Source organism: Condylura cristata, unplaced genomic scaffold (genome assembly GCF_000260355.1).
Source record: "Condylura cristata isolate star-nosed mole 26May11 unplaced genomic scaffold, ConCri1.0 scaffold00007, whole genome shotgun sequence".
In the NCBI taxonomy this organism is placed as follows: Eukaryota; Metazoa; Chordata; class Mammalia; order Eulipotyphla; family Talpidae; genus Condylura; species Condylura cristata.
In genome coordinates, this window is record NW_004567108.1 from 55,292,880 (window position 1) to 55,310,844 (window position 17,965).

The 17,965-nt window shown below is 37.9% G+C and overlaps 1 protein-coding gene across 1 annotated transcript in view; it reads left to right on the plus strand.

Moving 5' to 3' along the window:
* PLCXD3 (phosphatidylinositol-specific phospholipase C, X domain containing 3) overlaps positions 1–17,965 on the plus strand; it is a 128,905-nt gene that overhangs the window by 103,889 nt on the left and 7,051 nt on the right. The window lies entirely within an intron of this gene.

Sequence of the window (17,965 nt, forward strand, 5' to 3'; positions counted from 1 at the left end):
TAAAGCCACTTCCGCATGAGTTTGATTCCCGCCTGCCCTGGAGGTGACCACATGGCGTGGCAGACCTCTCCTGACCCGCCCGCTGCTCCCCTCAGCAGTGTACTTAGTAGATCTGCCTGTTCTGCTCCCCACTCTGTCTCTGGTGAAGCCTCTCACTGCCCATGAGCCTCTGGCCTGTACCCCAATGCACAAATAAATAAATCTTAAAAAAAAAAAGAAAGAAAGAAAAAGAAATATTGGACAGACTACTATATCCTTTTTCTGTCTTGTATTCATGGAGGTGATTCTAAATGCGGCCTTTTATGACCAATTTACTTATTATTCCTCTTTAGAAGTCTATCTGAAATACTCCCTCTTATACATGCCCATTTATTCAGAGTATCGATTTAGAAAGATTATTTTTTCAGTCCAAGATAATGTTTTATAACCATTGGAAAATAGATGCTATTTAAAACTTAAAACAAATACAAGATGAGAAAAAGCAATATGATTTTCCATTTGTATGAAATTGAAATAGATGCCGGAGGTGTAAAGAAAATTTTTTCTTTCCAAACAAATGGATCATTCAATTCAGTTCAAACAAGTAAATAACACAATTCATGGAAATGTTTGCTTTGCGTACAAAAAGTATATACTTGGGCTTTAGGGGGAAATGTTTTTATATGACTGCAACTTGACATTGAAAAACATTTTCATTAAGATCAGAAAAATGTCAGAATTCAGTATTAGCTTATGTCATTCTTTATTTTTTCCAGGTTTAAGAATATTGGACAGTCATTGTGAGTAAAACTATTCTTAGTCTAGAAATGAGTGATGGTTTAAATAACTTCAATCCAATTCTCAGGATGTCAATATAAATAGAGTTTAGTGATTTTTGTGGTTGTACAATGAGGAACCATGTTCCAGGGTTAGACTATTTGACCCTGGTATTTAATTGATCATTTATTTTAGCCAACAAGATGGTACTTACTTTGCAAATAAACAACTTAATTTTCCCTTTCCCTAAGAATAATTCATTTTCAAATGTTCATTCGATACTGGGAGATGTTCAAGTTGCCTTTTTTTTTTCTATTAAAGCAAGAGATGTTTGAAACAAAATAGTTGGATTTCAAGTAAACAAAAAAAATTTAGATTGTGTATTAAAAGATAGCTCCTCCATCTGAAAGGGAAAAAGCATACTTTTAATATCTTTAGTTCAACATCTCTATCATTTGTGGGATATAAAGTGGTTTTCATGTGTCCATGCCCTAAGAATTATAATAAGTGGGTCAGTTCCCAGGTCAGGAAGGGTGGAGATTTCTAGACTCCACACAAGGTCTCTACAGTTTGAGAAACGGGAATGGCTTTGACACCATGGGCGTATTGATGAAATAAATTAATAATGTCATTAAACTTTTATGTGTTTTTGAAAAGAAAATCTATATTCTCTCTCTAGTCACATTCAACTAACTATAGATTTTCAAAGCTGCTGATTTTTCAGTTTTGAGTACACGAAGACTTAAAAGGCCTATTCAACCACTCACCATTATTTTTGCTTTTGTCCAGAAATTATCTTAAGTGAAAGGAAAAAAATATTTCAACTTATAGAAATAATTAAATGTACTTCAAAACCATAAATACTTGAATCTTGAATCAACCAGTTCCTTATTTTCAATTAATCTATACTAATATTTTAAAAGATTTATTTATGCCTACAGAACTCTGGGGTACAGGCCAGAGGCTCAGGGGTGATAAGAGGATTTACCAGAGACAGAGTGGGGAGCAGAACAGGCTGACTGAGAAGTGGGTGGGTCAGGAGAGGTCTGCCATGCCATATGGGTCACCTCTGGGATAGGAATCGAACTCATGCTGAAGTGGCTTTAGCTTCTTAGTGCTGATTTAACTTGGTGCGCCACCAGGGAGGGCCTGATTTATACTAATTTTTATGCTGCACTAGGGAGTTGCTTCTGTTTTGAAATTTTTTTCTATATCATTGCTGCTGACTATATATATTTAAACAGAATAAGATGCTAAAACTGATAATAGAATACCCAATTAAACCATTCAAAACATTCTGAACATCTTACTTTGTATACTCAATAGCATATAGTTGTGTATCTTCAGCTTAATAATCAAACTGCTTTCTTGTTCAAACTTTTGGAGCCTGGGTTTCATCATTAAGGACTTTGGTGGATAGTTAATAACACTGGTGAAACAGGGGCCATTTTCTGAGTAGAAGTTTAGGTTTTCTGGTTTGAACTACAAAAATGAGCTCTCCATTTCATATACGCTTCTGAGCTCACTCTAACCAGCCAGAACAGTACTGCCTAGCATGGCTCCATTCATTTAACAGGATTGAATGGAAACTATGGTATCACTAACTGGAAGGACCTGAAAATGAAAAATTCTTCTTGAGCTGAAGATACCGTGACTTGACAAATTAAAGTATAAATAGTATAAGCAGTGGGAAACAATGCCCCAGAATCTGCAGGCTGCTATGTTAATTTAAAAAAGGGGCAGATCTGTTCTTGATTACTCAGTCTTATTTTTGAGTACAAAGGTGAGAAGACAAGGATCTCTGTTCCATAATCAGTTTCATTTTATTATGACTACTAGAGCAAAGTATTTTTCTGGGTGGTGGAAGCTCCAGTGGCGAGAGAGCTAGCTATGGATTCATGTCTTGAAGAAAGCATGACTAATAAGAGCGCTTTGCAGTGCACTTGAGTTGTTTGGTGCTAACGCAGCATCTTGGAATCTCAATTTTCAACTTAAAGGGATATAGTGTCAAGATGTCACCATCTTCGTTTTAGACTCACGGTATTTGAGATTAGCGATGTGGAAGAAATTCCAGGAAATGTAAAAAGAAAGCATGATAGCTTTTTTCTACCAAGATCTTCACTGTTTCCCCACCATGCTGTATATAAGGTAAGAGATACATGGTGCATAGCTGAGTTAGCAAACTAACATTGAAAACGCAGAAGTAATTCAACCAGTTTGCAACCTGCTGTTGGTGCAAAGTTAACTTGAGGGCCAAGAGGATTTCTAATCTACATAATTCCAAATAACACATTTATTTGGAAAAACATTAAGTTGATGGGAATTTTGCAGTCTTCAAGAGTAGCCCCGTATCTTACCTTCCCAAGACCCCTCAAGTGGAGTGCTGTGTTTCCGTGTCACACATTGCATGGAGGTCAAGTTTTTGCAGTATTGTGCATGTGGGTGCTTAGTCTTGGCTTCAAGAATGACTTCTGCATAATCAGAAAGGAAGCTGTCTGTGCAGGACATGATTGAGTGTGGGATGCAGAGATGTGATATTGGAAGTGGTGTCTTCACGTGTAGTCTATTAGGGGAAGGACCAGGTTTTGGATGAAGGATTCACAAGCCCCAAAGTGAATCTTAATGATTTTGTCTCACATACGCCATTTGATTTAGCGAAAACTGAATCCTCATGATGGACCTGTCTTTATTTTCATCAGAAATAGTAATGAGCAGCATTCAGAGTGGTAGTTTAGCAAAATCCTTTACATTTACTTAAAATACCTTATTTTGTTAGTATATTAACATAAATTTCTGTTTTTATATATATATGTCAAATCCTTTTTGTACCCTAAAATGAACTGAATACCAAGAATAAGACTATTATAAAGTGCATTCTGTTGTTAGTAGCTAAGAAAGTCACACTTTTGAAGATATTTTCAAATGATTTCCACTTAATGACTTCCAGTGGGACATGAGCTGCTAATAAAATTAGCAGCAACATTTTTTTTTAGATTCTTTCCTACTGATTTTAAATTTTGGTTGAAAAGAATTCATTAATTCATGAAAATAGCACTGTCCCTCAGAAAGTGTTCCCTGTTGGAAAGACTTGAATACCTTGGGAGAAGATTCATCAGTCTGAGTTCCTTTTCAAATTTAAGCTAAGATTACTTGAAAGAAAAAGTTCCAGTCTCCAATGGTAAGAAATACACTAGAATTTTATCATTGTTTTTCTAACCTAGGGCAGAGGAACTGAGTATACCTGATACTCAACTTACTTTACAACTTTCACTTAATTGATAGATTGTATAAATTACAGTTACCTGGTTTTGATATATTAGTAACTAATATATGTGTAATTGTAATTATGTGTTACATATATATCACAGACATAATTAAATAAATATTTAATATATTCAATGTATAGTTGCCTCTAAGGTAATTTTAATATTTCAGTTTTTTTAGTTACTTAATTACATTGTTTCATGGTATTAAATCAAGTTCAAAATTCATCTGTAGGCAATGAAGTGATATGAGTCTGGGCATGGTCCAGAATCCCTGACTTTAGTCCTTACCCTAATGAAATGCCTTCTCTTGTAGAGGTGAGAGACCAGGAGAGTAGGAAGTAGTCCTTGCAAAGGACTAGGAGAGTAGCATCTATACAAAAATGTGCACATAGTGCAATTAAAGTTGTGGCTCTAGAGAACTTTAGAATTAATTAGCTGATTGATTGCTTAACAGGCCAGAGGTATGAGGGTGACGAGAGGGTTCACCAGAGACAGAGTTAGGGAACAGAGTAGGAAGATCAAGTTAAACACACTGCTGAGAGGGGATGTGGGGGGTAGTTAGGAGAAGTCTGTCGCACCATATAGATCACCCCCTTGGCCAGGGACCAAACACGCGAGCCAAAGAGGCTGCTATAGCTTCTCAGTGCTGCATTTTAACCCATTGCGTCACCAGGGAGGGCCGAGAACTTTTAAAATTTAATTGTGACTCCCAGAATACGTACCCTGGAGTTTCTCCCCTGAATTTTCAGCAGCTCTCCATGTGCTCTTCAGTACTCCTCTGACCCTTTATATGGCTGGTATCCTTCCTTCTAGTCTTGTCTGAATTAATCTCATAAGAACTTTTTGAAGACTTCTCCCTCAAATCTCCCCTGAAATAACCCAGAACTGAGTATCGGTCATGATGAAGCAATTTATTTCACCATATGTAGCATTTTTATAGAATTATTGGTAATGGGAAGGGAGAGTTTAATTAAGAAAAAGCATTAGGACCACATTTGCAAATGTTTCCCTAAAATACAAGCAGACACAATGGCTGATAATGCTCCTCTTTCAAATGGATCATTCTATGTTCAATGACTCTTAGAATCAATATCTAGTCAATTAATGACTTAATTAAAGCTAAAGTCAGCTCAAGTTCTGAGGAAGGACAGCACTATTGTCATTATGTCACCTTGCCAGACCCTGCTTCCGTACTTGCTTAACTGCAAACTCAGATAGGTAGATAATTTTCATGGCCATTGACTCCAGCTTTTGAAAAATTATATTGCCGATTTCCCTGTGTCTTAATGATAAAGGAACCCAAGGGAGACTTACCTGCATAAGTAAATCTCCTGCATAAGGCAATACCACTGCTTCTGCCAGGCAGCTCCCTCCTTCAGCACTGATAAGTCTGTGTTTCTCATCTGCCTTCAGCCCATCTTCAACCTCTGTCCAGTGTCAGGCTGTACTTGGCTTCCTGGCAGTTCTGGTAGGATCTCAGCTCCCGCATGCTTTATATCTTCTTTGGACGCAGAGAAGAGATGGCCTGAGGTAAAAGGCAGAAATATGTACACAGTGGATAGATAGTATTAACTCTTCAAGAAGAACGGCTTCCCTTCCACTAGCACTACCTAATAACCTCCCTATTTCCTGCAGAAGCAGCTATCAAAGAACTTAGGAAAAGATGATGATGGAATGACTGGGAAACATTAATAGAGAAATAGTCAAAATAATCTTTGGCCCAAGTAAGAGCACAATAGTAACCAGAATGGCTGTATAGATACTCTGTTATACCCATACCCAGGTTGGAAAGTTGTTTGATTTTCCAGAGGTACCTATTTGGAGGAAGTATACACAAAGTAGAGCTTGACAAGAGCAATCCTGAGATTCTAAACTCAGTCATGGGATATTGAAGTTGGAGAAATGGAGGCATGGGGTAGGGGAGTTCCATTTATTTTTAACTAATTTCAAGGAATATCAGGTTGAAGAGGAATAAACTTGCTCTGGTTGAACCCGCTGGACAATTTGGACTGGCTAAGTTTCCCGTAAGAATAATCATGACCATTCTTAAGAGGCAGGTTTAGATGTTCTGAGTCTCTGAAATATTAGCCTGATGATTTTTGGAGGGGAGTCCTAATGGATGACAGAAATAAGTCAGTCAGTGTTTATGTAATCTAGCTTGGGCGGCCTTTTCGCATTCTCAGGGGAAAGTGGAGGAACCTGCGTGAGTGTGCACACCACATGGCACTGAGTATATACACAGTTTTTCCCAGGTGATCCCTTCCTGCACCCTCAAACCATCATAAAACCTATTCTGTTTACATTTTGAGACTGGAATTACAACTTTATGTTCTATTTGTCTTTAAGCTTGCCAAAGACAACTCCATTCCTCCTGAGGGTGAAGGCAAGATCAACTAAAAACAGAATTTCCTACCATTTACATCAGAAACTTGAAGGTTGTGTTTCCTGAGAGGCAGACTCAGATGATGAGATTTGTATCCAGACATTTTATTTCAAGTTTCCTTGGGATCAACCTCTGTGGGGGGAATAAAGGCATATGGGACTGAGGGAGAAGTCTGTGATGCAACCACAAAAAAAGCCTTGGCCAAGTCTACAGAAAGCTCGGGAGCTTAGATGTACTTTTAGAATTGACCCACCAAGAGGCAATGGCTTTTCTACACTCTTCCTCATAAATCAGTCACTAAGTGCAGATTATGCCCTGAAAGACTGTGTGACCTTGAGTGAAATGTTTCCCTTTGGCTGTGAACAATTCCTAGATAGTAACTGAGCTCAGAGTTCACAGTCAACACCTCTCAAAGGATGCGAGTCCTCCATCTGGAAGAAGGGTCTGAGCTGCCCTGCACAGCAGTCAGTACATCTACACAGAGTTACTTGTCTTAAAGTAACCTAAAACTGGGCCTTCCCTGGTGGTGCAAGGGGTTAAAGCCCAGCACTGTGAGGCTATTTGCAGCCCCATGGCAGCCTGAGTTCAATCCCAGGCCAGGGAGGTGACCCACATAGTGCAGCAGACCTTTCCTGACACTCCCGCTGCTCCCCTCAGAATTGTATTTCAGTCAATCTGCCTGTTCTGCTCCTCACTCTGTCTCTGATAATTCCTCTCATCCTCTCACCTGTGGCCTATACCCTAGTTCTTGTTTGCATAAATAAATAAATCTTTTTTTAAAAAAAGTTACCTAAAACTAGGAAAGTAGAGAACTAACATTTATTTACTGTCTACTCTGTTCTAAAAATGGAGCAGCGAGCACATACTGAATTGTTTCTCTCAGGCATTGTGTTAAATTTTTTATGTTATTCCACTTAATGTTCACATTCATTCACTCTTTTTATTCTCTTTCATGAGTGAGGAAATGGAAGCTAGAATATTTGAATGACTCTCCTAAAGTTACATGAATATAAACGAGACTGCCAGGATTTGAATTCACACATTCTGCTCCAAAGTCCCCACTGCTAACCTCTGTGTCATCCCACCTATCAATATTGTGGTATTGCTTTTTCATTCATCTTCCCAAAACACTTTGAAGTATGGATCATTATTATCTCCATTTTACAATGAAGAAATTGAGTATTGGTAGACTATGTGACCTTCCCAAGGTCACACATTCATTAATAACTCAAATAAGGCTTGCCTTGTCTGACTCTAAAGCTCTTGCTCTTTCTGCTGCTCCTCTATCAATTTTAGACAGTCCATTAAAACTCAATAAATGCTCACTTGGTTTATGAGTCCTTGGAGAATAGTTTTTATTTAGCATCATGAATTTATAAGCGTACATGGGATATTTCCACTGGATTGGAGTGTGTACCAAGCAACTAGTTCATGATGCCAAGAGTAGCTTCATGGACATCTTCATTTAACAGTGTCTCCATACAGAGCTACTGAGGGTAATTAATCAATTTCCATTTATAGAAATTCATATAATTCTGGAATTAGTCCTATAATGAAAGCAAGGTCCATGTCTGATTCATCCTTGAATCCTCCCCAATGACTACCAAATGACAGGTGCCCATAAACATTTGTTGAGAGTTTGAGGGCGTTATTCACTGTGATGGAGAGCAACAGTTTTCAGGACTCACATCACCATCAAGGATCTTGTACATGGTATTCCCTCAAAGAGCCCTTCTCCTCTCAATAAATGTATATTTTATAAATTGTAGCTTATTTGCCCATTGTAGGATTAAACACATCAGAAATCCACTTGACCTTCCAATAAACAATATGGTCAATACTGGAACTGAATTAATACAATCACCTTACCAATACTTTAGTGTTGTTTCAGTTAACTCGTGTGACTACAGTTTGTAGGGTGACTAACTTCTGTCATGGCATTCAACATTGCTACCTCCGATAGGCCTAAGTGCCCAAGACCCCCAAATTGGGAGCCATTGAGAGCCAAGGGATAAAACCTAGGAAGTCCTTGAGATATTTGTTTCCAACAAAAACTAATGTAAAAACATCTTTCAGCACAAGTTTAGCAGTAGCTTTCTCTGCAAATCGAAATCTCTCCAAAGAGGAGAAAAGAAGGGCAGATGCTAGCTGATAGAAACTGTATGCTTTGAATAAAGTAAATTGCTTCTGAGCTTTGAGTGCCCAAATTCCCTGAACATTTGTGCTGAGTAATGGGCTATTTGGACCAGGGAAGAAGCTGTGAGGGAAGAACACTTGATCACATATAGAAGTGTTCATTATATTGAGACTACCCTTGAAAGAAAATCCATTGTCTGCCTCTTGGCAATCTGAATTTTATTAATATACTGAAGGGCCTCTTTGTTTAGAATTTGCAAAGATTCCTTTCTCCTTGGTTCCTTAGAAAATTAGTAGACAGAACAGTCTTTACACAGCAGGAGGTCCCCTTTGGAAGGCTGACTGAGTTCACATTCTATTTCCTGACAGCGTTTATGGCTTATTCTGAAACATTGGTTAGGAGCAAATATGTTGAGCCTGAGGACATGGTACATTTTATGAACTCTAAAAACCATTTTTTCTTGTGGTTTACATCATCTTACTTTAATTGGAAATGGATATTTAATGGTTTTCTACCATGCCACAATAGGGATTAATGTTGCCACCATCAAAAATAACAGATGACATGTTTCACTTTGATTTGACTGCATTATATTTTGTTAAGCAAACAGAAAGATCAACTAAACTAACAAGCCTCCCTGGCATGGGAGGGAGGTGAGAGAGCTCCTCTGTTTTCCTGAGGACTTGAATTTATCTTTTTATTTGAAAAGTTATTGCAGGGGGGCCTTTCTGGCGGCACAAGGGGTAAAATCGTACACTGAAGCAGTTGGCAGCCACTGCAGCACAAGTTCGACCTCCAGACCTCTCCTGTTCTTCCCACTGCTCCCCTCAGCAGTGTACTTCAGTAGATCTGCCTGTTCTGCCCCCCACTGTCTCTGGCGAATCCTCTCACCCCTTTTGCACCTCTGGCCTGTACCTCAGCTCCTGCATGCATGCATGCATAAATTTTTTTTTAAAAGAAAAGTTGCCGCAGCTAGGATGTTAGGGTAAGGGCAAGGATTGGTCAGTCATTGCATTCACTGTGTTCTTTTCCAAGGACTCCAAGAAATGTCTACTCTTGCAGCCGGGACTGAGTATTTAGGAGCACCATGGACCTTACACATGAATAGTCCCCTTAAACATAGCATCATAGTGTGTGTGAACGTGTCTGACTTCAAGTGTTGTATTATTCCTAATTTTACAAACTGGAGCAAACTGGGACTCAGAGGGTTTGCATAATGTATGGAAGATTATAAATAAAACATTATCATAGTCAGGCTTTGGACTGAAATTTATCTCAACACCAATCCAGCTGATATGAGAGTGTTTTTTCTTGTTTGTGCTTTGTATTTTAATACATCTCTCTCTTCTATACTGTATGAGTGAGGAGAGCAAGAACAGTATCAAATTTTATCAGCATGCAGAAATGTACTTAGCACATCAGAGGTGCTTTGTAAATTATTTTTTCAACAGAAATCTTTATCAATGGCTTTTGAGCTTGATTTGACCAGATAATTTGGGAAAATCACACAGAGAGATTTCATCCTCCATAGTCACAGAGGAAAATTCAGACCGGCTCTATGTTTGGTCATATTTAATTATTTCCTATTTTACACTTACACAGTTGCGGAACTTAGTTCTCAGTATACCGAGTGCTAGACATAGAAAGACTTAGGAGTCTTCTATTTAGGAAAGTGCCAGGGGCATGTTTAGAACTGGGAGTATAACAGTGAGAGAATGCACAGTTCTTGAACTCAGATTGCTAGCTGAGGAGACAGATATTGATCAAACATATAACAATGATTATCATTCTAACTAGTATTTGGAAGAAGTAACATTTAAAGTATCACCCAAAGATAAATGAGTTGGCCAAGCGAAGGGTTAGGGAAGATAAGTTATTCTTTGTAAACAAATAAAAACAAATAAAAACAGTGTTGACAAACTTCCCTGACAGAATCAAGCTGGTCAGATGAGCAAGACTAAGGATGAGGCTGCCATTCAGTGAGGCTGTGCTGAGTAGAGATAAAATAGGAAAAGCACCAGTAGCCTTTATTCAGAGTCCTTTCAGCCAGTTAAGGATTTTTATCTTTGTCCTAAAAGCACTGGGAGGCGATTGAAGCACTTTGTGTATAAGATGTTCATGAATTACCATGTCACGATCAGCATACTGAGGGTGACTAAACTCAGCACTTCCAACGCCTGAATCTTTTCCTTTAAGTGTTTCAAAACCAGTTATCAAAGCCAGCCCAGCAGAGATTCAACATCTCTCCCCTCTGCTTGCTTTTTTGGAGGTGAGAGGTTTTCCGATTCCTGCAGACTTGTCTGTTTCTCTTCTAAGAAACCTGTGATCTGTCTAAAGAGGCCTTTCCTCTGGAGAGCTCCTTATGCCAGAGAAGGACTTTGAAGCTTCACTTTCCAAGTTCGGATTTTGGACTTACCCTTTTACCAATAATTTAGACTCTGATGGAAAAGGCATACTACAACTGGGTGCCCAGGAAACAAAATCCTTCCATGGATTGTTCCCCCAAACCTTTCTTTCCCTGAGAGCATGAGAACACCCTCACCTCCCTTCTGTCTTTTATTGGAATTGTGAAAGTTGGAAAGAAATTCCACAAGTCCTTTTTACATGACATTACAGCTGGTGTTGCTATCAGAAGTCCTTGCTGTCTTCTTTCATTGAGGCTCCCCAGCCGCCAGAGCAGGGAATTCTATAGGCTGTCACTCAGTGAGTATTCAACAGAATGCCACTTATAGAGAGACAGGCACTTATGTAAACACATTACTTGCACTTACACAATCTTGTTATTGCACCTATTTTATAGATGATAAACTGAGGTTTAGAAATAACTCAATAATTTGCTTATAATAATTTCTGATACTGAGATTTGATTAAAACTGCCTGAAACGAGATTCAAGGCCAGTGTTATGACTTTATCCTTTTTATTTAACTTGAAATGATTATTGTAGTCATTGAGGTCTTGCAAGTAAATAGTCTAAATCCACATCATAAACCTAACACTAATGAAAAAAGAGAGGTTAAGAAAATGGGAATACAGGGCCCTCCCTGGTGGCGCAGCGGGCTAAAGCACTGCACTGAGAAACTAAAGCCACTTCCTCATGAGTTCGATCCCCGCCTGCCCCGGAGGTGACCACATGGCGTGGCAGACCTCTCCTGACCCGCCCGCTGCTCCCCTCAGCAGTGTACTTCGTCGATCTGCCTGTTCTGCTCCCCACTCTGTCTCTGGTGAATCCTCTCACCCTCCGCATCTCTGGCCTGTACCCCAGTCTGTATGAATAAATAAATAAATCTTAAAAAAAAAAAAAAGAAAAAAAATGGGAATACATATAAGACAACATTGCAGTGTTTGCATAATTTTATCTTTCTATATTAAAGGAGACCATTACATAATAGTAAAATATTAATTCAAATTCAAAAGGAATTTAGTAATCTCTTTGGATTGTTCTTTTGCTTAGAAATAATTTCTTTCATAATACTAGTGAATGCTACTCAAAATACACTAGCAGATTTTTTACTATAAAGGTGGAAATAACAGATGAAAGAAAGCTTTTCAGGATCTCATAGTGATCCAAAAACTTTTAAAATTATATTACTGTTTTCATTGAGAGAATGCTGGTTTACTGTATATAATTACTGTATATAATTAAAGGTATAGGGTCACACCTCCTCTGATCTATGTTACTACACATATCTATTACCAAACACCCATAATACAACCTTCCACCATAATCCATTGGAGTCCCTCCCCACTTTGTTTTCCTTCTTCTCCCTTCCCCTTGGGTAGCATTAATTCTATGGTCAGTTTTGTAGGGTTTGTTACTGATTCTGCTATATAACTCTTTGTTTAGTTTTTCTATATTCCTTCTGTAAGTGACCCCATCCAGTATTTGTGTTTTTCATTCTGGTTTATTTACCTAGCATAATGCCCTGCTATTCCATCCATGTTATTGCAGTTGGTAAGATATCCATTTTTAGAGCTGAATAGTATTCCATGTATATATTACAACTTCTTAATCCACTTATGTGTCTTAAGCACTTAGGCTATTTACATAACTTGGCAATTATAAATAACATTGAAATGAATGTAGGAGGGCCCATAGAAGTGCCTATGGGCTTTGTTTTTACATTCTCAGTTCAGATACATAGGAGTGGAATTGCTTACTCACACATTAGAGATATTTATGGTAAGTCTCTTTACTAGTCTGTGTACCTAACAACAATGTGAAGTTCTTTTTCTTCTCAGAATTTTAAGGAAGACAATGAGATCTTATGTGGAAAGAATACAAGTTTTGGTGTCATTACATGATATGCTTTGTATAGAATTAATATTAGATCCATCTTTACATAGGGAAATCAAATAACTCTTCTTTAATTGAATAAAATCACTGAGAAATCTTTCAAAATATTTTTAGAATATATTTACTGTCTACAGACTGTCAAAAAAGGCTCTTAATAATCTGGCTAACATCTTTGCTTTTCCCCTACCCCTGTCACCCACCCACTTGTCTCTCTGCTTCCATGTCCACTACACTCTGATTTCCCCTCTCTCCCAATTATATAATAGCTTCCTTGCTCATATGCTTTTTTATTAAGCCACTTTAGTGAGTTATGGTTGACATATAAAAAGCTCTAAGCATTTAACATATACACTTGTTGGGGTAGGGGATAACTATATACCTGTAGAGCTATCAACTACCTTCAAGGTCATATAATTTATTCATTACTTCTCCCCCCTTCTTTATTATTACTACTGTTGTTATTTTATTGTCATCATGTCGAGAATACTTAACATGGGATCTACCCTTTTAGCAAATTTTTGTATAGAATTACAGTATTGTTAGGAGGTCCTTATGCTAAGTAAAATAAGCCAGAAACAGGAAAACTAATATTGTGTGATCTTACTTACATGTGAAGTTGAAAACAGTCAAACTCAGGATTAAAGTGAAAATGGTGATATTGACAGGGCCTAAGGAGAGGAGGAAATGGGAAGATGGTGATTAAAGCGTACAAAGTTTCAGTTATACGAGATTACTGAAGCTCTCCTCTCTGAACTATATGTTTTTTCATGGTCTGCTCCCTTTTCTTGCAATTCCTTCCTTCTTCTTATCTAAAGAACATCTAATCATGGCCAAGCTCAAATATCTGTTTTGTGCTATATTCCTTCAAGTAAAATAAATTGTTTTTCCTATATGCTCTCATAGTATCCTATGCCCACTTGTTTGTATGGTATTGAGTTGGGAAGACTGATCATCTCCATTTTGCTAGTTAGGCTTTGCAGCTTCTGACACCAGGATTTCTAGTTCAGCATTTGAGTTCAGCAAATATACTGTTTTCCTTTTGGGTTCAAGGGCTTTGGTAGATGGAAGGAGCATTTTGAAGATGATGATATGTTTTTTGAAAAGTGTGCAGTGTGCAGGCACTGATGGAAATAAATAATCTCAGTCTTATTACAATGTACAGTCATGGAACTATGTTAAAGTATTATAAAACATTAAAAAGGGGATTTTTCAAACCAGATTTGGATGGGAGTGATTAGGATAATGCATGGAGAAAATTGTCAGGGTTAGCAGTAATTAGTCAGACCAAAAAAGGCTATGGAAAGAGGGTGGTATGGCACACCAAAGTTCTGAGTAAATACAGAGAGCTAAAATTACAGGTATGTTATGAGAGAAATACAAACATGTCAGCATTTTTGGAGAACAAATTAGGGCTTAGAAAATAACAAGTAAAAGTAAGGAGGGATATATGAGGTGAGTGGTATGAGAAGGATATGGAGGAACTCATACACGCTGCTAAAGAGCCTGGTGGATCTTAGAGGTGAGAGAAGAACTTGCAATTGTTCATGTAAAGGAATAATGTTTTCAAATGAGAGTAAGTCAGGGAATGCAGAAAAAGTGTGGGGGACAAGACTGTGTCAATACCTCTAAATTGAATGAAGAAGCTCTTCACTCCAAGATGACTTTTGGAAGGTTCCACAGGTGTTCAATCCATACAGCTTTGTTGAATGAATAAAAAAAGTGAAAGAATAAATGAGTGATTTCAAAAATTTAATTGTAACCAGTCCATATTATACCAATAGAATGGTTACATGGAGCCATTAATTTATTACCATTAGAGAGATTTGTCTGTGCACTCTAATTCTAATTAATTATCTAAATGTCAATATTGTCCTAAGGGAAGAAATTTGGCTATTAAGGTGAGGGTGCAAATAGAAATTTATGTGTATATATGTGTGGATGTGTGTATCTGCATATATATATACACACACACACACACACACACACACACACCCATACATACACACACACACACACATATATACACACACACATCTCCGTATATTATATACTCATATATGTGCATACATATACATACACAATTGTGTGTGCTGTGTATATGTGCATATACATACATAAACATACATGTAGACTCAGATAGACAAAGATAATATAAACAGACACAGAGTCTAGCTATGGTATTTAAACTTCACAGAGATGGAGGACAAGCAGGAAAAAAAGATATATTTTTTAAAAGGCTCCATAGGTAGAAACTAGTGAAAAAAGGTAAGAAATACTGCTCCAAATTATTGTTTTAACATCAGTTGCTTCTGCTATTTTAATGCATTCTGTTGAATCTTTTTATTTAACATAATTTTATTTAAGACTGACTATTTGAAATTCAGCTTGACATTATTTCTGGTTTTATCTTTGGTATCATATTGACTTTAGGAAAGAATATCTGAATAGAAAATAGAAATATTTCCATGACTCAAAAATGGTATTTTAAATATAAATTTCATACTTCAACTGTGGACTACAGTCTGTTCCAAAGGATGTTTCATCAATCCTCAAAGCAATGTCTTTTATAGAGAAACAGAGAAGAGCACTTATGTTCTCTGAACATCTCTCCATGGGGATAACAATTAGTTGTTTCAAGTTTGGGTCCAAGAATTTAATCTTAGAATACTAGATGGCATCTGCAGAGCTGTTTCTGTGGTGATCGTGGTTCTAAGATGGGAAATTGGTTGCTCAGGCACCTCCCATGACTTACTACTCCAGGGGGGTTGATGAGCCAGTGACTCACTAGCACAGAATTAGCACTGACCCCATCACTCTTATCCACTATACCTCTTACCTCTCAAGGTGAGTTAACTGCCTAACAGACATTATTTGCAGGAAATGTACTGGTTCTGATATGGTTTCCAAAGAGTATCTACCTTTTCTAAAATAGCCAAGCCAATGCTGCAGAGATACATCATCTGTTCTGGCAAGTACAGAAGTAATCAGATTCAAACAAGAGAGGCTGTGTACACATATTTCTCAAGCATCTGCCTTCCTAATGACCTTGAATACACTGGTATCTGCGTTCCAGTGATCCAGATTTTTTAACTTAGAACTCTCTTCTGCAAGGACTAAATTTCTCCACCTGCAAGTCCACTTTTAGAGCATTTAAACTTTATAGATCCATATTATGCTCTTTAAGAAGAAAAACAAGATTCTCCTGTGTGCTTAACAAAAAAAATGTATTTGTTAAAAATCCTGAATTGGATTTTTTAAAGTATTAACAATACATTAACAAAGATTAACATATTCCGAGGTAGCTGACCTTATTTTGCCTGGATGGGTTGAGTTTGTTTAGACTAGCTATAGTTTCTGAGATCTGGAAACATGCATGTGTATTACCTCTATGCTTTAGTGCATGAATGAAAAGAACATGGCCTCCTTTTTCCTTGATTTTCACAGCACTGTGTGTTTTTCCCTACTTTTGTGACGACTTTTTACATTTGACTGAATCAACTTCTCAGTCCATTCCTAAAACACTGCTTATCCTTTTCTTCCCCTTCTCTTTCCTGTCTATAAAATCTTCCTCTGTAATATCCACTGTCATGGTTCTAACTGTTCTCTCTGTTGGGTGTCTCTCAGACAGCTCTGTGTCTGAACATCACAATTACTCAACTACCAACTGAGATCTCAACTCCCGTGTCTCAAAGATGCCTCAGTCTGTATGCATGCACTTGAACGTGGCACTTGAGCTCCTTTTAGTATATACTTATTGCTGCCCCTACCTGCGGTTTAAATGACCTTTGTCTCTGCCCGAGTTATTTTAATACCACCCCAATTGTTACTCCTGCCCTTAGTCTTGCTCTCCCCTCTTCGTTTCTCCACTTAAAGGACAAACTAATTTCTCCAAATCACAAATCTAATCATGTTATTGCCCTGAAAGTTGTTAAACTTTCAGTTGATCTACATTTCTGAAGGTCCTTTTTTTTTTCTTCCTGTCTTCTCTCTCCTACATTTTTCAAGTCCTTCTTGAAATTGTGATGTAACTTTCAGATTCTTAACTCCATCATTCCTTCTTCCCTCTCCTCACTTCCAGACCATCCAGGAACTTAATGTCTATGCGTGTTAACTCACACTTATCTTGGCATTGCCCCATCACTTCTCTGACCTCAGTTTATCTCTTTCTCATGGAAATCCCACCCTCCTTCAAGACACAGTGGTGCTACCAAGGGTCCTGTACACCCTTATGCCATTGCTTATATATGTCTGTCTCTTGAGCGTACTCTATACTTCTGCTAATGAATGAAGAGCTGGTATTTCCTCTGCCTGACAATGTTTTATCTGTCCTTTCCCCCACTCTCACCTTCATCCAACTGAAACCTCCTTATGCTTTTACATTCAGGAAAATGTGTTTGGAAAGTTTCCCCTGACTTCGCAGGCTCAGCTAGGTCATTCTCCTCTGCACTCCCTTAGGGATGAATCATCTTTTACAATGAAAGTCAGATCACACTGCTGTCCCACTCAGGAACTTGCACAGGCTCTCACTTCACTCAGAGTAAACCTTACAGCTCTTAGAGTGGCCCTGAATCCTCTATTGATCTGTCCTTCTTTGTATATTGTTCCCTTTGTATATTGTTCACTTCTTACTAGTTTCTCCTTCCTTTTAACAGCTTTAGGTATACCAACCTCTCTAGGGTCATGGCAGCATCTGAAATGCTTTGCCTGGATACCCGCACAACTTCAAGCTTTTGCACAAATGTCCCCTTTTTGTGAGTCCTACTAAGGCAACCTGTTTTAAGTCACAATTGCAACACTCTTCACCTCCATTCTCCTAGTGCTCTTTTTTGCTCCATTTTTATATAATGCATTCCCTCCTACTAAATGATAGTTTGCTTATGGTAAGAATTTATCAGCTATCTCTATTTACAAGAATGTCAGCCTCACACAGGTGAACATTTTGATCTGGTTTGTTCCAACAATGGTACCTGCAACCTAATAGACCCTTGGTATAAATACTTCTAAAGGAATGAGCCCTGGTATACACTTTTCCTCCTCGTGCACCTGCCCGCCACTGAAACATGAGATCTGAATGCAAAGATTTTTGCTATTATGTCTATTTACAATATCTGGCACTATCTAAAAATGT